Consider the following 25,564-nt stretch of genomic DNA (forward strand, 5'->3'; position numbering starts at 1 on the left):
CCCCATTCTCATATGGCACCCTGAGGCTGATGATTGTCTTGGGCCAATTGGAATGGTTATCCCTCTTATGGAGTTATCTATTCATTTGTCTCCTTCCATGAAAGCTGGGGCCTCCTTACGGTCAGGGGCTGTATTCTGTTCATGTCTGTAAGCTCAGAGTGCCTACATGTAGTATTTGTAGTGGATATTATAGTTCCCTCCCCATCAAAGAGCCCATCCTCCCCTGTTGCAGGGCGGTCATATGCTTTGGGTGACAATGAGCACACTCTGATTTTTAGTGGCACATCCCTCTAAAAGTTCATACGGGAACATACCAAGGCTTAGGCGAATCAATGGATGGCTCTTCCACGGACGCGGATTTTGGGGTGGTTCTACCTGAACAGAGCTCACAATTTCTGTTTCCTGGGAGAAACAAACGCCAACTCCTACATTTAAATGAGAAAGCACATAGCCCGGTCCACCAGCAGCCAAACTGCTAGCATGAAGGCAGCTAGCTTAGCACAAAGCAGATTGGAGAGAAACGCAGATGAAAGATGAGAGAGAGCTGAATTGCGCCCTGCCTCTGTGGTTTTCAATGAAATGGCCCGGTGCCCCCAAACCCCCACATTTTGGCCTACTCTATGCCTTTCACTCTACGCCACTTCTTCCCAAAGTACAGCCCTCGCATGTTTATTTCTTGAGACGAACATATTTATTTCTTCATCGTCTATCCTCTCACACTGGAATGCAAGCTCCATGTGAGGAGGGGCTATCACATGAACCGCTTTACCCTCCACATCTGGAACAGTGCCCGAAACACAAAATGCACTCAATAACAAATGGTCAAAGAGGAGAACAGGTGAGTGAGTGAATGCATGAATACATAAATGCCATGTTTAAGTCAGTTTGAGTTTTCCGTTTATTACCACTTATTGCCATTTGTTACCAAGAATCCTGATATGCTTGCCGAACGCACGTGTGGACGGAAGGGTCAGAGCAGCAGACACACTAGCTTGTCTTGAAACACGTAAAGGTTATGCTGCGAAGAAAGCACCTGGCTCACTCTGGGCAGCTCCAGAAGTGGAAGTTACATCAAGGCGCAACATAAGGAAAGGCTTTCCGACAAGTTGTTCAAACAGAATATGCACTGACTTGGTAGGCAGTGAGCTTCCTGTCACTGGTTGTATAACAAGTTTAGCCAAGCTAGTAACTATAGCGTGTGTTCTTGCAACAATAACAAGCTAGATGCTGGATCTTTTCCAATATTAACAAGTTATAGTTTTACCTCCTCTCCTAGGTCTCCAGACTACATGTGCATCTGAAAATCTGAACAGATGGGGATCCCTCTTCTTTAGATATCTGTCACTTCCAGAATCTTCTCCTGTCTAGTCCTACTTTGGCACTTTATGGTTCTGTGACTTCGGGAAGCTCAGCTTACCTCAGGGAGCCTCAGTTTACTTATCTGCAAAAGAAAGAGACTGGAGTTAAGAAATTAAATATCTCAACATCATATTTGTGAGCCCTTCTCTGTGGCTTGATGATGGGCCATGGGCTTTGGCTTTCCTTGGTTTAATGTGATTTTCATAATGATAGAAACCTTTACACTAAAAGGGACACACTACCATCACTCTCTTTTTATGGATAATGAAACAAAGACTCAAAAAGGCTAAGCACGTCTTCCACATCACAGGACAAGGAAATTCTGGAGCTTGGAATTTGAAGTATTAATCTGGACTCCGGCTTGCCAAAGTAAGAGCTTATACATTATTCAAAGCTGAGAAAACCACATTCTATAATACGTCAATGGGTCCTTTCAGCTCTGATGGCCTGAGATTCCCCACCTTCCTCTATTGGGCCACAAACTTAGGATTTAAGACTTCACAAGGCAACAAGGAAAGCGACTTCATCCTGTCCTGCTGGTCCCTCTGGCCTAATGTCTCCATACACCTAGACAGGAAAAACAATCCCCAGAATTCTGTGTCTCTCAAATCTCCCATACCATACGCTCCCCACTTGAAGACTCCTTGACTATAAAGAAGCACAATAAACAATACCTGCTCTGAGTCAGACTTTTCCACTCAGGCAGGCAGGACCACATTATGTATGGGGGACATAATTGTATGTGGGTGGAAAGGATAATATTAGCATTCCCATTTTACAGACAGAAAAGCCGAAGTACAATGAGCTTGTATAACTTGTGCTAGATCACCCATAGCTAGTGACAAAGTCAAGACATGTGAGCTCAGTGTAACTCAGTCCAAGAAGCCCATTCTCTGTATACCTGTCTCTGTATGCATATCTCTTTGTTTTTCTCCATTTAAATATTGTCTTGCAAGAAAATAATGGTTCAATTCCACCCTGTGCATATTTTTACAGGAATGTAGTTGATCTTTTTGATTTGGAAGCTGAGAAAACTATGAGAGCAATCATTTGTCTACCTTCTCACCAAATATCCTTCCACGCCTACCCCTGAAAAATGGCCAGAGAAATTATTGTGCAGAAATTATGTCAAGTTCCCTATCCTGATCTTTTCCTTTTTCTAAATATAATGTATTGTCAGGTTAGCTAACACTGTATACAGTGTGCTCTTGGTTTCAGGAGTAGATTCCCGTGATTCATCGCTTACGTACAACACCCAGTGCTCATCCCAACAAGTGCCCTCCTCAATGCCCATCACCCATCTTTCCCTCCCCCCAACCCCCTCTGTCAACCCTGTTTGTTCGTATAAACCACATCTTCTTTATCCATTCATCAGTGGATGGACATTTGGTCTCTTTCCATAATTTGGCTATTGTTGAAAGTGCTGCTATAAACATTGGGGTGCATGTGCCCCTATGTATCAGCACTCCTGTATCCCTTGGGTAGATTCCTAGTAGTGTTATTGCTGGGTCATTGGGTAGATCTATGTTTAATTTTTTGAGGAACCTCCACACTATTTTCCAGAGTGGCTGCACCAGTTTGCATCCCCACCAACAGTGCAAGAGGGTTCCTGTTTCTCCACATCCTCACCAACATCTATTACTTCCTGAGTTGTTCATTTTAGCCACTCTGACTGGTGTGAGGTAGGATCTCAGTGTGGCCTTGATTTGTATTTCCCTGATGATAATGATGTTAAGCATCTTTTCACATGTCTGTTTGCCGTCTGGATGTCTCCTTTGGAAAAGTGTCTATTCATATCTTCTGCCCATTTCTTCACTGAATTATTTGTTTCTTGGGTGTTGAGTTCGGTTAAGTTCTTTATAGATTTTTGATACTAACCCTTTATCGAATATGTCATTTGCAAATATCTTCTCCCATTTCGTCGGTTGCCTTTTGGTTTTGCTGATTGTTTCCTTTGCTGTGCAGAAGCTTTTTATCTTGATGAGGTCTCAGTAGTTCATTTTTGCTTTTATTTCCCTTGCATCCTGAAACATGTCAAGTAAGAAATTGCTGTGGTCAAGGTCAAAGAGGTTGCTGCCTGTTTTCTCCTGTAGGATTTTGATGGTTTCCTGTCTCACATTTAGGTCTTTCATCCATTTTGAGTTTCTTTTTGTGTCTGGTGTAAGAAAGTGGTCCCGTTTCATTCTTCTGCATGTTGCTGTCCAGTTCTCCCAGCACCATTTGCTAAAGAGACTGTCTTTTTTCCATTGGATACTCTTTCTTGCTTTGTCAAGGATTAGTTGGCCATAATTTGTGGGTCCAATTCTGGGTTCTCTATTCTATTCCATTGGTTTATGTGTCTGTTTTTGTGCCAGTATCATGCTGTCTTGATGATTACAGCTTTGTAGTAGACGCTGAAGTCCTGGATTGTGATGCCTCCAGCTTTGGTTCTCTTCTTCAAACCAAACCACTTTAGGTATTTGGGGTCTTTTGTGGTTCCATACAAATTTTAGGATTGCTTGTTCCAGCTCTGAGAAGAATGCAAGTGCAATTTTGCTTGGGATTGCATTGAATGTGTAGATTGCTTTGCGTAGTATTGACACGTGGCCTTTGATGACAGTAGTGCTGCCCAACAAGATGCAGGAGCTTAAAACAGTTATCATCTACTGTCATGGCTCTAGGGGTCAGTTAGGGTGGCTTGGCTTCAAACTAGAGCAGGTTGCCATTGCCTGGCTTAGACCAACTTCAGCCAGCCGGCTCTGCTTCAAGCTGCAAGGCCCTACTCCACATGTCCTCCCCCCCCCCCCCCCACCCCCCCCCCCCCCTCGCCCCCCCCCCCCCCCCGCCCCCATAGGACTAGCTAGGTGGAACCCGTCCTCGTCACGGCACCAGTGCAGGCACAAGGCATCAAGCCCAAATACCCACATGCTGTTTAAGCCTCTACTCACATCAGGTCTGCTGGCCTTCCATCGACCAAAGTGAATCCTCTGGATAAACTCAAAATCGAGGGATGGCAAAGTATACCCCACTTTGAAGGGGGCGGGGGGTGGGGGGCCGGTATTGGTTTGCTAGGGCTGCCATGACGTAATGCCACAGACTGAGTGGCTTAAACAACTGAAAATTGTTTCCTCACAGTTCTGGCGGCTGGAAGTAAGTCCAAGATCAAAACGTGGGCTGGTCTGGTTTCTCCTGAGGCCTCTCTCCTTGGCTTACAGATGACCACCTTCTCACTGAGTCCTCACCTGACCTTTCTTCCACACATGCACACCCCTTGTGTCTCCTCCTCTTCTTACAGGGACACAAGTCCTATTATATTAGGGCCCCACCTTTATGGCCTCATCTGACTTAATTCCCTCCTTAAAGGTCCTATCTTCAAATAGATCACGTTGGGGGTTAGGGCTTCAACATATGGATTTGGGGGTGGACACAATGAAATCCCTAACACAGAATTCGTGAATTTTTATGATCAATAATGCCTGGTCTCATTTTAAGATCTTCTATAACTGGGAGCCTGACTGACCATGATTTCAAATTCCGACTCGACCACTCAATAACTGTGCAACTTTGGGAAGGTTACCTGTATTTGCTCACTTGCAAAAAATGAAACAATTACAGTAATTAACCTGCATGTTTGTCAAAACTTGAATGAAACAATTCCTACAAAGCAAGCACAAAGTAAGTGCTCAATAAATATTGCTAGTGCTGTGGCTCTTCACAATTAAGAAGCTTTCACTTTACTCAGGGAGGCTGTATGGGCTGGGGGATCAGCCATATGCCTTCCCTTTCAGGACCCGATTCTATCCTACAGCAAACTTTATTCTCCCAAATCCATCTTGCTTCAATCTGTTTCTGCAATATGGTGACTCTCTAAAAAAATCCACTTAACATTTCTCTGCCAATAAATTAGAGGCCAGAAAGAAAGAAGGCGGCATGCACTTACCTTTCTAGACATTTTGCAGATGGCTGGTTGCCTTGAAGCCAAGTCATGGCTTCTGGGGGCTCAAGTAAGCGCTTGATTCTCATCTGCCGCAGAAGAATCCTGTGAGCTCAGCGGGGGACAGCACAAGGATGAAGTAAGGCCCTTTGAGAGTATGTCTTGGGAGATCTCTTTGGAGTTAATGATATAGAATCCAAAAGACCTCCTGGAACTTTGCAGTCATTCCTCAATACCAGGTTGGTGATTTCACGGGCTAAGTGCCATGGCGACCTCACTGACATCTTCTGATGTCTTCTCAATGCCTTCTCAAAGAAGTCAATCATTGAACCTTCCCAGCATCAATCTTTTCAAAAATTTTTCCTAATTTGTGTTTCATGTGGTTTTCAAATTCTCAGATCCCACCCAAAATATCTGTAGCAAGTGGTGGGGCGAGGGAGCACAGTGAAAAACACCCACATGCATTTTTTTTCTATTCTGCATATAGCAACTTCTTCAGTGATCGCAATATCCCTGAACAGGAGTTAATGTTTTCTGCTTTTTAACATAAAACAAGATGGTAAAATTAAATTGTGAGTAAGTCACCAAGATACAACAGGTGTGCCTGCCAAAGTTAGATACCAGACAAAATGCTGTATTTTTTTTAAAGAAATTCTTGAGAATCATTTCCGCACTGCTTGGCTCCAACAGAAAATCACAGATGTGAAAAGGGGTTAAGATATGGGAAGAAAAGAGGATTTCAGGAGAAATATGTCTTCAGAGCAATAATATTCAAAATGTGGTCTCCAGACTAGCAGCATCAGCAACTTGAGAACTTAGAAATATAGATTATCAGGCTCTGCCCCAGGCCCACTGAATCAGAACTTCTGGGAGTGGGCGGGGTCCAGTAATCTCTGTTTTCACAAGCCTTCAGGTGATTCTGCTGCAGGTCAAAGTTTGAGAAACACTGCTTCAGATAAAGCTACGTTCTAAACACCCCAGGAAACTTCCCTAGACTGCCAAGAACATTCTTTGAGACTCTCTAGGGCATCAGCATCAATTTAACCAGGGCATGCTTCACTGCCAGCCAACTTCCAAGGCACTTGGGGGCCACTGTTCCCCAAGGCAGGAAATTTAGGGAAGACAGAAATAAGACCAGGCTGTTTGCAAACAACCAACCAACAAACAAAAAACCTTCTGATTCTGAATTTACTGAAGACATTTAGACTGGGGAAAATTCAAGATCCTAAACCAACCTCCCTCATGTCTATGCTCTGATAGAGCTGGCCACACCAACACTTTATAGTCCCTGTAAAACCAGGGACTTCCTGGGGAAGTCCCTGAAATGGGCTGAGAAAATAAAATCACACATTGGTTTCTCTCCATCACTCAAGCCTGCAGTCTCAAGTTCACTGATGAGGAATGGCTTTGCTTGGATCACTCAGTCTAATATGTATCTCCTGGGGTTTGTGAAACTCAGTGGACTGAAATATGACCCTTGTCCCCCAAATTATGGAGGGCAGGAAACATGATCTGGCAAGCTGATTTAGTGCCCTTTAAAGTTTAGTGCAATGGTATAGGTGTGTACTCCTAGATGTGTTCAGAGAAAGGATATGTGAATGTTTTCCACGGGCCCAAGGTATATGACCTGCATAAAAAAAAAGCCAGCATAACTCCTCTTAGGACCTGTATTAGTTGCCTAATGCCGTGTAAGAAATTATAACAAACTTAGTGGCTTAAAACATCACTCGTGTGTTAGCTCACTGTTCTGTAGGTCAGAAGTCCAGGAATGGTATGACTGGGTTCTCTACTCAGGGCTACATTCATTTCCCAAGGCTCTGGGGAAGAGTTTGCTTTCAAGCTCATTCATGTTGTTGGCCAAATCCAGTTTCTAAGTCCTACTCCAGTACTCCGGCCCCCATTTCCTTGCTGGTTGTCAGCTAGGGCCACTGTCAGCAATGATAGGGTCCCCACATTCCTTACCACATGGCCTCATCCACCTCAAAAGCCAGCAATGAAGAACCCCTCTAACATGTTGTCTTTGGCTTCCTCAGTCTCTGACCTCTTGACCCAGATTTAGAGGACATGTGGGATTAGGTCAGGCCAACCTGAATAATCTTCCTTTTGATGAACTAAAAGTCAACTGATTTCTTGAGTAATCAGCACCTAAGTACAAAGTCAACTGATTAGGTAACATTAACTGCATGTACAAATTCGTCTTGCCATGTCATGTAACAATCATAGAAGTCCCACACATCATATTCTCAGACTCCACCCACATTAAAGGGGAAGGAATTACATGGGGGTGAAGGTCAGTGAGGGTCATTTTAGGGTTCTGCCCGCCAGAGATCCTGTCCAAAAACCAGAGGGGTAAGGGGACCCCAGCAGGTGGGAGATGAAAATGAGTGTCAGATAGCTATAGATCATCTTTTGGGGGTCAAGAATTTTGAAAAGAGGAATCCAAGCAAACAATTTCCAAAGAGCTCATGAAAGTGTCATCTGAGAGTGAGAGTAGGCTTTAAACTCTCGCAAGGTGCAGAGAGCAAGAAGCCAGAAAGGATGACACCTCTTGTCAGTTATAGGGGAACTTTCTCGTAACCTCTTTTCCCTCCACTCTCTTTCAACTGGAACCTAGCAAGGGCAAAACATGTGTATTAGCTAGGGAAAGGGAAGATGTGAATACAGGAAAGAAGAATCAGGCCATCACACCCTCTTTCCCAAAAGGCAGGGGGCCACCAAAAATAGGTCTTAGCAAGGTGAGAGAAGTCTCACATTTGCATGAGAATTGAAGTGTTGATCGACACCTAGGACTAGATGTTTTTTCCACAAATTACAATTGTAGTTTTTCATTTGTTTTTTCTTCTCTAAAGTACTTAAAGTAGCTGCAACTTTCCTCAGAGTGATCACAAAAGTCATGGGGACTCCTGAGCTTTCATCAAGTGGTAGGGAAAAGACTTTCCCCAATGAATAAAGTTTTAAAGGACAAATGGGAGCCAAGAAGAAAACAAAGATGAGGACAAAGACAAAGAAGTAGGAGGGAGACAAAAGTCACACTGAAAGCATCATGATTGTTCAAAGTACTGGTTATGCACATGTAAGACAACTGGGACGACAGAAGGTAAGTGACTTACCCAACATACACAAATAGTACGCTAGGCAGTGACTGAGCTGGGGTGGGAAATCAAGTCTTCCAGACTCTGAAACCTTTTATTTTGCTTCACAACCATGCCAAGTAGAAATTTTGACTATGGGAAAATCACAAATCTGGTGGACAGAAAGCCAGAGTACTCCTGCTGTGGATAGGTTCTTACTCCCTCATTTTCCTTCACATGGGCTCTGTTGCAGGAGCCAATGTGACTCTTTCCAATAATGGGTCAGCATCTTAAAGAAGCCTAAACTATTCTTCCTAGATAAAACTCCAGGGACTTAGACTTTCCTTTTCCAAAGAAAAGAGGTAAGCACTCTGTTGTAGGAGGGCCTGGTACCTCCTGGTTGACCAATCACTATGGAGCTTCAGTTAACTTGAAATAACTTATTTTTGGTCTAGGTGGGATGAAAAATATACAGAAGCCTCCGTTTCCCACCTTCTAGCCAGAATAGCAGAAGATTCCTAAGGTGATCAGACCCTGCTGTAGTGAGAGAGGAGGGAGAAGGAAGGAGAGGGACAAAATGCTTTCTCTATGGCCCGAGTCTTCCCTTTCAGTCCTGAGGGCAGCCTTCTAAGAGGAAAGACATGGAGGTCAGAGAAGGGAAGTAACATGTGCTCACCCCTTCCAGAAGGAAATGAGGAGCCGAGGCTATGCTCTGGGATACCATACAGTGAAATGGAGCTCAGTGAGGTCACAGACCGTGGCAGAAAAGAACATGGCAGCTAGACAACCTGTGATGTGTGCCAACTCTGGCCTTTTGCACATGCTTAACAAGCCTATCTGAATCTCTGTATTTCATCTAACAAATGGACTCACAGCTCTCTAAGATTGCTCTGTGATGAAATTGTGTTCATAAAACACTTGACACATAGTTGAGATGACTGTTGCTTGTCTCTCCCATCCATAGTATATCCTTTGGCCATTGCCCTATGAAATTAAAATTTTTAGAGAAATTCTCAAGGTTTATAAAAAAATATATAGTCAAAGTTAACGATGATATTTGTAATCCATGAGAACACACAGCCACACATCCATGAACTCACTGTTTCTAGCCATAAACTAGTGACCAACACTGTGCTGTATGCCTATCATTAGGTTGTCGTCAGACCATATTCCTCAGCAGGGAGACAGGGCCACTGGCCTCCTTTTTCCTGCTCACAACCAGAGTGATGGAGCTAAGGAAGGAACATGAAGCAGGAATGATTACATTTTAACTTAGGACACAAAAGCCGAGTGTTCTGCCAATATCTTTCCACAGCAGAAAACCTTCTAAGAAGGGAGTCGAAAACTAAAGCAGAAAGCACCAGATAAAATTGTCAGCCAATGCCTGAGTGGCTGACTTCAGGGCCTACCCAGGTGGTCAAGCACCAGGTGCATAAGGACCCTTTCACCCCACCGTCAGCCAAGACAAAATGGTGCCAAGTCCCTTGAAGGCTGTGGCCGTAGAAGAGCTACCCTTACATGAGATGCCCTCGCTTGCCCTTCTCAGCCACTCTGCTTTCACTAGATGTCAAGAATGCCAAGATGTATAGAAAAACGGTCCTTAGCTGCAAGACCTCACAAGTAACAGGGAAAACAGATGCGATATTAATCAAAGTCATTAGTGCCAGCTTCCCCAACAGACCCAGCATTTCAGTGGTTTAATACACGCTTATTTCGTGTGCCCGTCACATCCAAACGTGGGTTAGGTGGACTTCCTTGACACTGCAGTTACAAAGTCTGTAGTGACAATGAACTTCAAGGTCAGAGAGACGACAGGAGGGTCACATGGGATGATTTCAAGTGCAGGCCTAGAAGTGGCACACTCTGGGCAGGACCCAGACACGTGGCCCCAGTCTGACTGCAATGGTGGCTGGGAAATCCAGAGGAGCACACAGACATTTGCTGAGTGTTAATAATCTCCACCATAGACAGACAGACAAATTAAGGCAACGCAATGAATTACATTTATGGCACTTGATTTACGGCATAGTTTTGGTTTATGGCATAGTTTTCGCAGCAGCGCGGTGAAGGGAGTTATAAATTCTGTTTGAGCAAGTCTAGGGAAGTTTCATGGAAAAGGAGACAACTGATACGGGTCCTAGAAAGGGAGTAAGAGCAAGATAATGAAGGAGTGAAGAGGGGCGTTTTCAGGCAGACGCATGGACGCATGAAATCACACAGCAAATTTACAGACTTTACCAAATTTGGCATGTCCAGGGCAGAGTGTGCATGGGGGGTGCAGGAAGGAGAGATTAGGGTGAGTGGGACCCAACCCTGAGGTTGGGAGGAAAATTTCAGGGCTATGGTAATGGGGTGCTAGAAACCAGAGTCCTTGCCAGGGTGTGGTCAGATATGTGAGGCAGGTGCTTGCGACCCTCAGCCAATAAGCCAGGCCTCCTAAGTTTCCTGCATTCGGGACAGAAGTCATCACCGTGCCAATGACCACCGCTGCGTGTGGCAATGCAAGGCTCTCTTCTCCCGCTGCAGCACCACACGGAAGAAGAGGGGGTGTGTTATTGAGCATCGAACACACCAGGCCTCAAATGCTTATTCCACCACTACTGGGCAAGTAGCTCTGGAAGCCACAGTTTTTCTAGAACGAGATTAACAACGAGTACCATAGAAAACAGCATGCTGATGAAGGGGAATGAGACTTGTAGAGCTACAAGATGGCCTCTGGCATCGGGCCTTCCCAACAATCTTAGCAACTTCCACCCTCTGTCAGGCCTACTTCTTTCTCCCTCTTTCGAGAACACGCTTTGGTCATATAATTGACAGATTTGGACTGCTTTCGGGGTGCTTTTACTTTGCACTGCGGTGTCCTTGGGCTCTGTGTCAGTTGCAGTAAAGCTATTGAGTGCCTTAACGCCCTGCTCCAACACACCCACTGGACAAAGTTCTTGCCTGTTTCTGGAATCAGGGCACTTCTCAGTCTCTCCTTGAAGCCAGACTGACCTTGGAGTCTAGAAGTCCTCTCAGGACTCAGTCTAGATCTCATTAGGTATTGACAATTGCCCTCCGAGGTAGATAGTATCATCCCCATTGTACAGATGATGAAAACCACAAAGGGATTTGAAAGGTGAGGCCAAATGTATTCTATTTCTTTTACTACAATTTGAATCTTCTCCCTGGTATATAAAACAGGCCACCGTTAGCTGTTACCTTAAAAGGTAGGAGGAAAAGAAGTAAGTATTTTGCCCGGAAATAAGATGGCTCTTTAAAAAAAAAAAAAATCATGCAACTAGTTTCCCCCGTAAATACTCCATAAAGTAGGTAATCTCAAAACACTAGGCAATAAACAACAAATTCCAGAGATAAAACACAGAAGGTATAGCAGGCGTCATTGCTTTTGACTTGTACTTAATAGAAGTAAACTGGGCCCAGGGTTACCAAGTGAAACAGCAGGGCCCTGACACATGCTGAAAGATGACACTCCTCCTTTTTCGTTAGCATGTTTTTTTTTGTTTGTTTTTTTTACCGAGAAACTACATAACTGACACATGATTTTTGGGTTATTTAAATATTTATTTATTTATTTATTTATTTTTGAGAGAGAGAGAGTGTGGGAGGGGCAGACAGAGGGAGGGAGGGAGGGAGAAAGAGAGAGAGAGAGAGAGCGAGAGAGAGAGAATTCCAAGCAGTCTCCACACCGTTGGTGCAAAGCCTGACGCGGGGCTTGAACCCACAAACCTTGAACCATGACCTGAGCCAAAATCAAGAGTTGACACTCAACTGACTGAGCTACCCAGGCACCTCATAACTTATACATATTTAAATACATAAGATGCACAAACACATGTATGCCCACCATTTATATGCATATAAACATGTACCTTTACACACACATATACCCCAATTAACACAAACCAGACTACTTTTTGTTGTTGCTGTTCTGCTTTATTCTGGTGTAGTTGCCACCAGTAAGAAATTGAGGAGGATGCTTTGGTAATCTGACACTCTCTCCCTCCATTGAAGAGAGCAAACAGGATTGGAAAAGAGAAGAGAGGCCCAGGATGTACAGCATTTCAGGGCCAACATCCCTGAACCAGGAGCTTCAGGACCCACCCTATTTCTTCTATTGGCTTCCATGGCAGGAAGTGCCCCCCAGCCTTCCCCCCACATCCCCTCAGTCCTCTTTGGTCATCTGCAGGCAGCTCCCATGTCGGACACCCCCTGGTCCGAGGAGTGTGTTCAGCCCAGGCTCAGAACGGGTCAGAAGTGCCAGGGGTTAACACCTTAAGAGCTAGCTCAACGCCGAATATGTTGGAGTTGGTGGACAAACACCCCAGCTTCTACCCTCACGAGATAGGATCTGGGTGTGCTTTGAATAGCCTCTCTTCAGGGTTGGGCCCTAGTCACCCACAGCAGGGGCCTCCTAATCAACGTGCCCCCTACTGACTTTCCCACCCAGCCCATCTCACTTCCCCACTTCCTTACTTTGCTGCCCGAGGCCATTGCCTGAGAAAACTCCTTACCCAAATCCCTATTTCTGGGTGTTCTCGTAGGGGACCCACACTAAAAAAGTTCCCCAATTCTAATGCCTCCAAACCAAGTGTCCAATCCCTGACATCTCTCTGCCTGCCTTGCCAGACACCCAGGGCCCCCTTTCCCAGCCAGTTCCAGAGGAGACCGTGGCTCCCTCCTCTGGGTTGCAACTGTTTACACTTTGTGTCCTCAGGTGGCCTACAGAAGGGATTCTGTCACGCCTCCAGAGCAACACCAGAAAAAAGCAGGTGTTCAGTGACAACTGGCGAATCATCTCATCCCCCTCTGCCCGGCACACACACATCTCCAACACATCTGCAGCCCCAGAGTCGGTCTTCGAGCCGCTTAGAGCCGCTTAGAGGCTATGGAGCTGCCTGGCCTGGGATCTGATAGCCCGTGGGGACGTCCACGAATTGGCCCTGGTAATACGCTTTTCTGGAACTTCAGACAAGCAGACCCACCAACGGGCCTCTGGCCACTGGTTGCCCTCCGTCAGTATAATATGCATCTAAGAGGAACCCGCTTTGTTCCAGAGCAAAGAGACTGGCCACACATGGCTCCCCCACCCAGGTGTTCCGAGTTCCTCTTCATGTAGCCTCCCTACATGAGACCCTGCCCCCACAGTGCCCCAAACACTCCCACAGAACCCAACCCTCCGCATTTGCAGGGCGACGCCATCTTGCAGCTGGACTCAGACAGAACCGCCCTACTTTTTGCCGCCGACGTGTCCAGTGATGAGGAAAGTCTCACAGGTATCTCACAGAAAGCCCGCTGCTCTTCACCTTCACTGTGGACTGCCTCCCTGCTTTGCCCAAATCACCCGTCAAGCCCATTTCCTGCAACCCACCACCCTCCCCAAGCCTGAGCCCCCACACCAAGTTGACACCACACGGCAATGGCTTTCCTACCGGACCCAAGAACAGGAAAGCTGGTTCATTCCTGTCCCCACTGCTGGCCACGGTGCCGATGACACATAAGGCGTAGCTTTCCGCACCGGGGGCATGGATCTTAACCTGCAGATACCCGCCCCCCCGGAAAGGGGATGCAGTGACATAAATTCTCCCAAGAACACCGAGTCTCCGAAGTGTAAAAGAAGGGGGCTCCCGAAGGAGGAGAGGCACCTGAGAACACCCAAGGCATGCTTTGCTTGATTCACATAGCTTAGCCTGGGGGAAGAGAGGGGTGCAGAGAAGAATCCACTTGGATAGCGCTAAAGGACAGAATATGACACCGCTGAGCAGAGCATTTCTCCTATAGTTACACAGATTAAGAACCTGAAGTCAGGCAGCATTTGACTCGCAGCCTAGCTTTTCTGAGGTTGTCCATGAAGGACTCTGAAAATGCCAACACACAGTAGCAAAGGAGCTTTAGAAATGAGCTTCCTGGCGGCATTTCTGATTGACAGCCAGTCACCGTGTGGTTTATTTGAAGCCTGTTTGAAGCCAGTGGAGAAAAATGAACAGAAGGTCAGAGCCACACCGGGTACCTTCTAGATGAAACTTCCACAGTGTGGAGGGAGGTGGTTTGCATTCACTGACTCAGCTTAGAAAACTCTTCAGGGGCACCTGGATGGCTCAGTTGGTTAAGCGCCTGACTTTTGCCTTTGGCTCAGGTCACGAGCCCACGGTTTGTGGGTTCGAGCCCCGAGTCGGGCTCCACGCTGCCGGTGCGGAGCCTGCCTGGGATTCTCTCCCTCCCTCTTTCTCCGCCCCTCCCCGACTCGCGTGTGCACGCGCTCTCTCTCTCTCTCAAATCGATAAATAAACTTCAAAAAAATCGTTTAGGAAATTTCCTGGCAATTATTAGCAGGGGTCTGATCTAAGGATAACCCCAGGAAGGGATGTTTTGATGCGCTTTGGAGCTAACACCGTAAAGAAGGTCATCATCACAGCCAGGGAGGGATGGTGGCATTCCAGAACACCTATTGGAAACTCAGCCTGGCCAGCGGCACACAAAGCTGGCTTGCGGACATGCGGGCGTCTTACCACAGATCCCGCAGTGCTAGGCAGCCGTGTGACAGCCCTGGCCCGGCTGTCATGGAAACAGTGTTCTGTGAAGGCTCATCCACAGCCTCCTGACCTACTGCACGAAGCAAGGCCTTTCACCCTTCTCCAGCCCTTTCCATGCGTCTACGTCTATGTTCCAAAGTGGGAGATGTTCTTGTTCCTTGAAGGAGGTAGGAAAAGGGGGGGTTAAAAGGTGCCCACTACGTGCCAGGTTCACACCACGTGAATAACTCCACATAACCTTCTTAGCGGCCCGAAGTGGAAAAGCAGTGGAAGGTACAGTCTATCCATCAAAGGCCGCTCAGGAGCAGAGAAAGGACTCCAGGTTCTTTGGCAGAGAGGGGGTTAATACAGAGACTATTAAATGCAGGACAGGGATGTGAAGGTCTGCGAGAGTCACTTCCAGCTTTGAAGAAATCAGAAAATATTTGGATCACAGGAAACCCCTGCCAGTGATCTCACCCGCATATCACGCTGGAGTAGGGGGTCCCAGGCATTTACCGCGAAGCCACTGCAAACATCACGCCCATTACATGTTTGCATGGCTACCGCCAAGTCAGAGGGCAGAAAGGCTTCTCTGCCCTCCAGGTCTGCATGATCCAAACCAGAGGGGCCTGGAAAATACAGTTTTCAGCCCCCGAGACCCCACGAGACAAACCTAGAATCAACAGGCAACGTCCTGCGTAGAGAGGTACTACTGTGCTCATCTTATAATTAAAGCAACTGCGATGCCAAGAAGCGAAATAACTTTGCCTAAGTTCCTGCTGCCGAGCTGCAGTACGAACAGCGTATGAATAAGCCGGAGTCTCTCTGCCTCCAGAACCCAGAAGGACAAACGGAATTCTGATGGACGTGGGGACATCAACTTGTCCACCTGAATCCTGAGAGGACATTTCTGTGCATGGATTGCTGTGTGCCCACCAACCAATGCCGGCCTGAGAGACAGAAAGGACGCCCAGCGGTGAGGTTCTAGGTAAGAGTCTATTTGATGTTCACCCAGAGTAATTAGCAGGGATCTAAGGCAGTGATATTAAAACTCGCAAAAATCTCAAGTCTTAGCGGGGAACGCGAGTTAAAACCACAGCGAGACCCTCTTTCGCATCCGCCGGTGCAGCAACGCGAAGGGCCGGCCGGGAGGGAGAGCCTCACCACCTCTCAGACCCTGCCCGTAGACATGTAAATTGGTACAACCACTTTGAAAAATGTTGTAGCATGACCTCTTAAAGTTAAGGGTGCTCACGATTTTTGAGCAAGGAATGCTACTCATAAAAATGCTACTGCATTGTAGTCATACGGTGGAATATTATAGAGCAATGGAAACGAATGAATCACAAGTACATTTAGCGAGATGTATGAACTTCTCAAAGTTTTCATGCTGACAGAAAATATTAAGTCACCCAAGCGGGATAATCCCATTCTTATAAAAGATAAAACTACATAATGTACTGTGTGGCTTGCGTACATTCTGTCATAAAACTATAAAGACAAGGAAGGTAAATGTGAATCAAAATGGAGAATAATGGGCTTTTTTAGAGGGAGACGGCAATGGAATAAAATCAATGGGGCTCAATGGGGTTTCTATGGTCTTGAAAATGACATGTTTCTAAAAGGGACGGTGGGTCCAAGGGTATTGATTACTACTCCTTACGCTACATCAGATATGTTGTTTACACTCTTTCATGTAAAGCAAGTGGATGTCATGGTGGGGATCTTCTGTCCACTGGTCTCTCTGCAGCCCCACCCAACTACCATTGGGTACTACGGGTAGTCAGTGTGTGGCCTGTCCATCCCTCTCTGGTCTCTCAAATGCAACCTCCCCTGCTCTGAGCTGACGTACAGTGTCCTGTAGGCATATGCGTTCCATCCCCAGAATTCCTCCTGAACACGTCTCACTTGCCAGCTCCATAATGCAGAGTAATAAACTGAGATCGTGTAGAGCATGGACCTTTGGAAATGGATTTGAATTTTGAAGCCTGATTTGAGTTTCAGAACCTGGGTTTGAATCCTAGTCCTGCCACTCGTTACCCATGTGATCTTGGGAACATTGCATAAAACCTCACGTATTGCAGCCAGTAAGTTAGTACTTCTCTCACGGTGTGCTGGTATGAAAATGCAAGGAGTTAACACACATAAAATACTCAGGAGACTGACTGGCATACAGCGAAGATCACTTGATTGTCAATTGTTACCATTTCTGCTCATTTTTCCTCTTGTTACCTGTCGATCAACCCATCCCTCTTGTTTGAACGCACATCTTAGTAACTACTATCTGCGTGGCACCGTCCTTAAAAACAGTTGGTTTTTAAGGCCAACTGCCTATTTTTATAACTAATACGTTATTGGAGCACAGCCACGTCCGTGCGTTTCCCTATGATCCGTGACTGCCTCTGTACCACAACGACAGAGTTGAAGAGTCGTGACAGAAGCCGTATTACCCGCAAAGCCTATCTGGCCTTTTACAGAAACTGTATGCTGACTCCTCCCGAAGAATATGGTTGAACTCTGCTCTCCTTATCTCACCTCCACTTCCATAACCTCCCTACCACAGACCCGTTTCCAGATATCTGTACTCCAACCCCAGGCACAGTGGCTGGTGAAGCCAACATAATCTTACATCCTTGGGCTAAAGGGACCTGAAGCCAACTCTACCCTTGGTTGGCTATCTCCCACCATGGGCGGAAGATTGCACACATGAAGTACCCAAGCCATTTCTGACCAAGGCAAAGCATGTGACAGCAGACTTTGACCCTAAGGTCTCACTGCCTCATATTAGAAATTCCAACAGAACAATCCACAATCACTTCAAAATAGAGCATGCGATAACACAGCACGTATGCAATATCACGTATCTATAAACCACACAAAGATAAGTATTAACTATCAGCACGACCTGGCCATTAAAAATGTTGTAAAACTTACATACCTACTTAAATTTAAAACTTAAATACCTACTTTATCCTCCTAAGTAAGACAAAGCCGTTAAGATAATAATTACGAAGCCATATGATTTTCTCAGTGGGTCTTAGGAGGAAATAAGTCGATGTGAAACAAGCATCTGTTTTTTATGTTGTCTCTGTTCCACTGAGTTGGTCCACATGACCTCACCCACCCAAGACGATGCGCTTGTAAACGAGAAGGCCTCCAATGGGGATGAAGGATGACACAAAGACAAAGAAACCAGAGCGGATGCAAAGACGAGGAGTTTCAGCAAATTACCCACCCCCAGTCAGGGAAGGAAAGAAAGAGTAGTGCCCTCCTCTGTGTGCTATTTTGGTCACATGTGATTAATAGCCTGTCACGCTGTCAGGAGAACCCAGACTCTGTCAAACCGGTGCACGTGGCAGCTCTGGGCGCCAAAACAGGGCATGTTTCTGGGTAAAATGTGCCAGGGGGATGCACTGTGTGTGTATATATAGAACACATACCTGTCACTAGCATCCCTTGATCCTGAAACACTGTGGAAATTTCTCTCCCCACACACACTCCCAAATTGTGTGTGTGTGTGTGTGTGTGTGTGTGTGTGTGTGTTTCCCCATTTCATTCAGCAAGCAGCTGTGAAAGCTATTATACTGCCTACATAGCAACAGAAAAGGATCTGGTAAGTGTTTAATGAGGGGGAGGTGTGATCAAAGGGACAGGGCAGTTAAATTGGGTAACTTAGGAAAAGAATGAGGTAATGAATGCTGTTGCCTTGGAGACAAGGTCATGCTCTATGATCTAATATTGCTCTATCTGTAACATTCTACATTCTGAGAAATGGGCAAATCCGATTTGCTTCACTCATGAATATTATCTTTATAGAGATATCAACAGTCCAGTCAAGGTACTTTATCTCCCCACCCATTAGTGAAGCAATACATAAACGAGACATGAAGTATGTCCTCTAGAACAGTAGAACGCAAAAGCCTTTTGTGAGTCCTGAAAGGACTCTCTATAATTTATTTTTGTTCCTTATTAAATTGGCTGTCATATTTCTCTTTACTTCCCATAAACATCCTATCTTCCAAGCCTGTTTAATAAAATATGCACACGAGAACACCCAAGAAATTGATGCTTTTCTGTAAAGTTTGACCTCATAAGCAAATGTGCCCCAACTTCCTATATCAAAAATGCTCTTCTAATAATCATCCCTGGAAGTTCCTGGGCTAGCTGATTCCCCAGGGCAAAGTTAGCACTAGGATTCAAGGTGACTTTAAAACCCAGATCACAATACTAAAAGAGAAATAAAAACAAAAATTCAGAAGTCAGAAACATATCTAAATAAAAGACCAGCGTGGGAGAGAGGGTGGTGCAGTAATCTGTAGTCCTTAATGTCCTAGTTGTGCTAGTCGAACCAACAATTTGAGCTTCCTAGTTGTCAAAGCAAAAGATAAAGCAGGAAGAAAAAGAAATGAATAAGATACAACATCCTTCAAAATAAGTCAAGCTTTTCTTAAAACTCAGTATTGGGGGAGCCTGGGTGGCTCAGTCAGTTTAAGCGTCCAACTTCAGCTCAGGTCATGATCTCGGGGTTCACAAGTTCGAGCCACAGGTCAGGCTCTGTGCTGACAGCTCAGAGCCTGGAGCCTGCTTCGCATTCTGTATCTTCCTCTCTCTCTGCACCACCCCTACTCATGCTCTGTCTCTCAAAAATAAACGTTAAAAAAAATTTTTTTTAACTCAGTATTGAAAGAAATTTCTCACTTAAAGTTCCACATATGGACCACTGAGAGATAGTGTGCACAGTAACCCAATTACATATGCAGTGATTGGTTTCATTAGGACCCTCGGGCATGAAACCCAAGGGCAGTCCTCTCAAAACAGTCTTGGGGGGGGGTGGGGAAGGGAGAGAGAGAGAGGGGTAATGAAGGGGTAGAGGAGAAAATAATGCAGAGGCTCTACAGAGCGTGTATTTTGTCTTGCTTGATCCAAGAATTATCAAATTTTCAAGAACTCCCACATACCCATTTCCATATATTCCCTATTTCAAGTAACCTTGCTAACATTATTCCAGATCGACAATATCTTACGAAAATGGAGGAGTGAGTTTGATACTACAACAGAAGAAACCCTGAAGAGGGCTCCAAAAAGTCCACAGAGCAACTGTATCATGTTGAAGACGCTGGGTCTGCTCGCGCTCTAGCAAAGGCAGAGACCAATCATGCTCATCAGGCCTTCACGGGCTTCTCTACCTTTCCCAGTCTCCTTTGCAGTTAGGTCAGGCTATATGGCTAAGTTCTAACCAAAGGAATGGGGCGAAAAAATGATACAAGACATTAGAAAGTCCAGAGTAACCCTCCGACATGCTTTCTTCCCTTACTATGGCAACCTTAGAGGCCATACATTACAGATAGCGTGGCTACATCTAGCTGTGACATGAGTGAAAAATAAACTTTCATCTGGCTGAGCCGCTGAGATTTCAGGGTTTGCCTACCGTGGGAGTGAGCGTGGATTGCCTGGACGAACAATCCACTGGCCGACAAACTGCCTTCACGACGCTATTTGTCATGTTTTTAAATCAAGCTTTATTCATTCGATTCTGATGTTATGTATTTTGGCTTAACTATTCTTTGTAAAAATATCGACATAAAGTTGCACAAGTTTTAACTACTGCACTATCTTTGAACCGAATTCTCTGTCTCTCCTTTCTCTCTCTCCACCTACTCAGGCTTTCTTAAGATAGAGAGAGAAAAATATAATTAGGAAGAAAGATATAAATGGTGCGTGACAGATATAGATACATAGATAGAGGGATGGACAGATACAATGCTTAGATGGCTTCTGTAAGTTTCAGGTGGGCGTGGCTTTCACATTGACACCAATCAGTAGTCACCTAAAGTCCACCCCTGATGGTCTATAAATGGTAGCACTGAGCCCTGAGAAGGAGACTGGGATTAGCAGTTAGTGGTAGAGAAGTGTTTTAACTCACATAGTTCTATTCCAGAGGCTGCATCTGAATTACCAGTCTGTCGACTGCCTTGAGTTAACTGATCATCTTTCATTCACTCGGTCACCATTCCCAAAACCAAATGTTGCTTCGCTAATAAGATTAGTGAGAAGTCGTTGTTGTTTCCTGTGTCCTGACAACTTGTGCTTCATTCTCTGTAGACTTCCTGTTTTCTTTAAGGATATTTATCTATTTGCTGATTTGTAAGAGCTCTTCAACAATTAGATTAAAATGAAAATGCCTTAAATAAAAGATCTTAACCTTGTACCTGTCGTACTTGAAGACTTTTTATTTTTTCTTTTCTTTTTTCTTTTTTCTTTTAATTTAAGGTGTATTTATTTCCTTTCAGATTTTCCTTTATGATTTCCATCATGGCCATCAAGTTCTTCTTTACTCCAAACCAACATAAATATGTGACTATATTTTCCATGTATGCTAACAGTTTAATTTTTTTCACCTTGACATCCTTTGTCTTCTTACAAGTTATGCTTACAAAAGGCTTTTGATCCTCCATAATTTCGTTCCCTGGGACTTTTTATTCTTCACAGTCAGTTTTCCAGATAATATTAACAAATGTCTATGCTTTATCCTGTTAATTTAAAGCACTTTCTTATATACTGGATCAACTAAAGCAGTGAGAGCAGACAATCTTCACTTGGAATGAGAATGGCTCTAAAGTTTGCATTTTAAGCGTGATGCATATGTTTTGATCACATATGTATTTATTACATTCAAGAACTATTCTATAAGTGCTATGTCACTATAACTTTGTTTTGTTTTGTTTTGTTTTGTTTTGTTTTTGAGAGAGAAGGCACAAATGGGGAGAGGCAGAGAAAGAGAGAGAGAGAGAGAGAGAGAGAGAGAGAGAGAGAGAATCCCAAGCAGGCTCTCCACTCAGCATAGAGCCTTACACGGGGCTGGATCTCATGACCCTGGAATAAGCCAAAATCATGAGTCAGATGCTCAACAGACTGAGCCGCCCCAGTGCCCAAATTTTACTATAACTTTAAATCAAGAATAGTCATACCTTTTTCTGTTACTAATGTAATGGATTATCATAACATATATTTTTATCAATGAGCCAGCATTATATTCCTGGAATAAAACCTACTTATTCAAAGAACATGATTTCTGTAATATATTTGATTTCATGCGGCCATCATGTGGTTAGCATTTTGCATTTCTATTTCTTTTTTTTTTTTTTTTCAACGTTTTTTATTTTTATTTTTGGGACAGAGAGAGACAGAGCATGAACGGGGGAGGGGCAGAGAGAGAGGGAGACACAGAATCGGAAACAGGCTCCAGGCTCCGAGCCATCAGCCCAGAGCCTGACGCGGGGCTCAAACTCACGGACCGCGAGATTGTGACCTGGCTGAAGTCGGACGCTTAACCGACTGAGCCACCCAGGCGCCCCTGCATTTCTATTTCTAAGAGAGATTCATCTTGTGTTGTTATAAGTAAAAGAAAGGAGAAACTTGTCTTTTTGTGCTTAAATTTTCAAGTGGCACAAGAATTTTTGTTCTAAAATTGTTTGAAAGAGCTCACTCCTCAAACCATATGGGTCTGACATCTTTCCAGGGGTTATTTTTAGATGTTTTTCATAATGTCTTTCAGGTTCTATTCAGTTTTTCCATATTTCTCCTATAATCTGTTGCTTTTTATATTGTCCCATAAAATTATTCTTTCATCCATGTATTTATCTGTATTGGTATGTATTGCTATAGAATTCTACTTTTTCTGATAGATGTATATGAACATACATAAATAACTTAATTGCGTTTCTTTGATCATTCCTTTTAAAGTATATAGTTATTTCTTTTTAATTCCCTGATCACCTTTATGAGAGCTTTGTCTCTTATTGAGTTTGATTCGAAAGAAAGATAGATAGATAGATCTAGAGTTTATCACTTATACTATTTTCAAACATATTAATTTCTATTCATATTTTCATTCACTTTTACCTTGGATAGGACACAATTCTAAATGCAACATCAAGTCCAACAACCTCATTATTGATTTTTTCTACATTCTGTTACCTACTCAACATTTAAAATATTGCTGCCTGCTATTTCCTTGAGTTTTTAACCTCTCCCTTTTTTAATTTGTACATTTTGTAATTCTTTGCCTCAGGGTTTATGATTATTATATTTTTATTTGTACTTTAGCATTAGCAAGTTAAGCTTTTTCCTTTGGCACATTCAATATTTTCATGTAATTTTACTTCTCCTGATAGCAACACTGATTCCTTCTGTTTAAATTACATGTACGTGGGGTGCCTGGGTGGCTCAGTCGGTTAAGCGACAGAATCTTGATTTCGGCTCAGGTCATGGTCTTATGGTTCATGGGATCAAGTCCCGCTTTGGGCTCAGAGCTCCCTCTCTCTCTGCCCCTCCCCCCGCTTGTGCTCTCTATTTCTCTGAAAAAATAAATAAGTAAGCATTTTAAAAAATAACAATAATGGGGCGCCTGGGTGGCGCAGTCGGTTGAGCGTCCGACTTCGGCTCAGGTCACGATCTCGCGGTCCGTGAGTTCGAGCCCCGCGTCGGGCTCTGGGCTGACGGCCCGGAGCCTGGAGCCTGTTTCCGATTCTGTGTCTCCCTCTCTCTCGGCCCCTCCCCCGTTCATGCTCTGTCTCTCTCTGTCCCAAAAATAAATAAAAAACGTTGAAAAAAAAAATTTTTTAAAATTAAAAAAATAAAAAAAATAAAAAATAACAATAAAATAAAATTACATGTAAGTATATCTTCATCCCTTCATTTTTTAAGCTTTTGCTTTGGTTTTTTTTTTTTGGTGTGTTTTTTAATGTTTCATTTATTTTGGAGACAGAGAGAGACAGAGCGTGAGCAGGGGAGGGGCAGAGAGAGAGGGAGACACAGAATCCGAAGCGGGCTCCGGCTCTGAGCCATCAGCACGGAGCCTGACGCGGGGCTCGAACTCTCAAACCGCGAGATCGTGACCTGAGCCGAAGTCGGCCGCTCAACCGACTGAGCCACCCAGGCGCCCTATGCTTTGTTTTGCTTTTAATTGAATTATAGTTGTCATGCAACGTTATATTAGCTTTAGGTATACAACGTAGTGATTTGACAGTTCTATACATCACACAATGTTCACCATGAAAAGTGTAGTGACAATCATAACCATACAAAGTTATCACAACATTACTGACTACATTTCTCAGGCTGTCCTTTTCATCTCTGTGACTTATTTATTTTATAACTGGAAGTCTGTACCTCTTAATCCCCTTCACTTAGTTTACCCATCCCCCCACCCTCCACTCGGGAAACCACACCAGTTCGTTTTCTGTATTTATGAGTCTGTTCCCATTTTGTTTGCTTGTTTGTTTTGCTTGCTTTTTAGATTCTACACCTAAGTGAAATCGTATGGTATTTGTCTTTCTCTGACTTATTTCACCTAGCGTATACCCTCTAGGTCCATCTGCGTTGTAGTGAATGGTAAGATTCATTCTTCTATCTAATCAATATTCCATTATGTATATATACCACATCTATACCCATCTGTTCATTGATGGACACTTGGTTACTTCCATGTCTTGGCTATTGTAAATAATGCTGCAATAAACATAGACATTCATATATCTTTCAAATTAGTGTTCTCATTTTCTTTGACTACATACCCAGTAGTGGAATTACTGGATCGTAGGGTAGTTCTATTTTTAATTTTTTGAGAAACCTCCATACTGTCTTCCACAGTGGCTGCACCAATTTACATTCCCAACAACAGTGCACAGGGGTTCCCTTTTGTCCACATCCTCTCTAACACTTGTTGCTTCTGGTCTTTTTTACATTAGCCGTTCTGACAGGTGTGTAAGCTTTATTCTTTAATTTTGTTTAGGGGTGCCTACGGGTAAACTCATAGAGCTGGATTTCATGTCATTCTAGTGTATTTCACATGTACATGACACATAGGTCTAATGTGCCTAACTATCTTTTCCCTTTCTAATCCTGCAAGTCATTTTTACAATGTGGGAAATACCAATTAAAATCAGAATGGGGGGTGGGGGGGCAACCTGGGTGGCTCAGTCGGTTAAGCATCCGACTTCAGCTCAGCTCATGATCTTGCGGTTCACGAGTTCGAGCCCCGCGTCAGGCTCTGTGCTGACAGCTCAGAGCCTGGAGCCTGTTTCAGATTCTGTGTCTCCCTCTCTCTCTGCCCCTCCCCCGCTCACGCTCATCTCTGTCTCAATAATAAATAAACGTTAAAAAATTTTTAAAAATAAAATAAAATCAGAATGGGAATGCACACACGAGTCTTTGTGTGCGTGAATGCCCACACATGCATATGCATGTGCGTGGTTGCGCATGTGCACGTGACATGTGTGCATCTGAAGCTGAGGAGACCAAAAGGTGACCACAGCAGACCAACAGAGTCCACATCTGTAGCCAGAACCCATAAAGTCTGGTGTGCCGTCATACCTCCCCTGAAGGCAGAAGTATCTGGGCAGCACGGGAGACAAGCTCGAAAGATTCAGAAGGACAGGTGAAAGCTAATTTAAATAAAAGGATGAAAGTGAGACTTAATGACAGGGTAACGCTTCCAGAAACTGCAGTGTTGCTTTATATCCTTGTCCGTATAGGTCTCTATGGTAATATCTGAGTAAACAATTACGGCTTGCCTGAGTCGTTGAATAATCAAATTTGTAACAGTGCTGTGATATTTCTATCAACTCCTTTCAGGATCTCATTATAACTTCCTCACACTTAGAGGCTCACGCTGGCTACCTGTCTGGACTGCCTGAACCCCACAT

General features: G+C 44.3%; 1 long non-coding RNA gene across 1 annotated transcript; it reads right to left on the bottom strand.

Moving 5' to 3' along the window:
- Positions 1-869: 869 nt before the first annotated feature.
- Positions 870-18,489, bottom strand: LOC125921459 (uncharacterized). Its single transcript, XR_007457432.1, has 2 exons — positions 18,299-18,489; positions 870-1,441 (listed from the first exon to the last, which is right to left on the bottom strand). It is a non-coding gene; the product is annotated as an uncharacterized LOC125921459 (long non-coding RNA).
- Positions 18,490-25,564: the final 7,075 nt, after the last annotated feature.

Source organism: Panthera uncia, chromosome C2 (assembly GCF_023721935.1).
Source record: "Panthera uncia isolate 11264 chromosome C2, Puncia_PCG_1.0, whole genome shotgun sequence".
Lineage (NCBI taxonomy): Eukaryota > Metazoa > Chordata > Mammalia > Carnivora > Felidae > Panthera > Panthera uncia.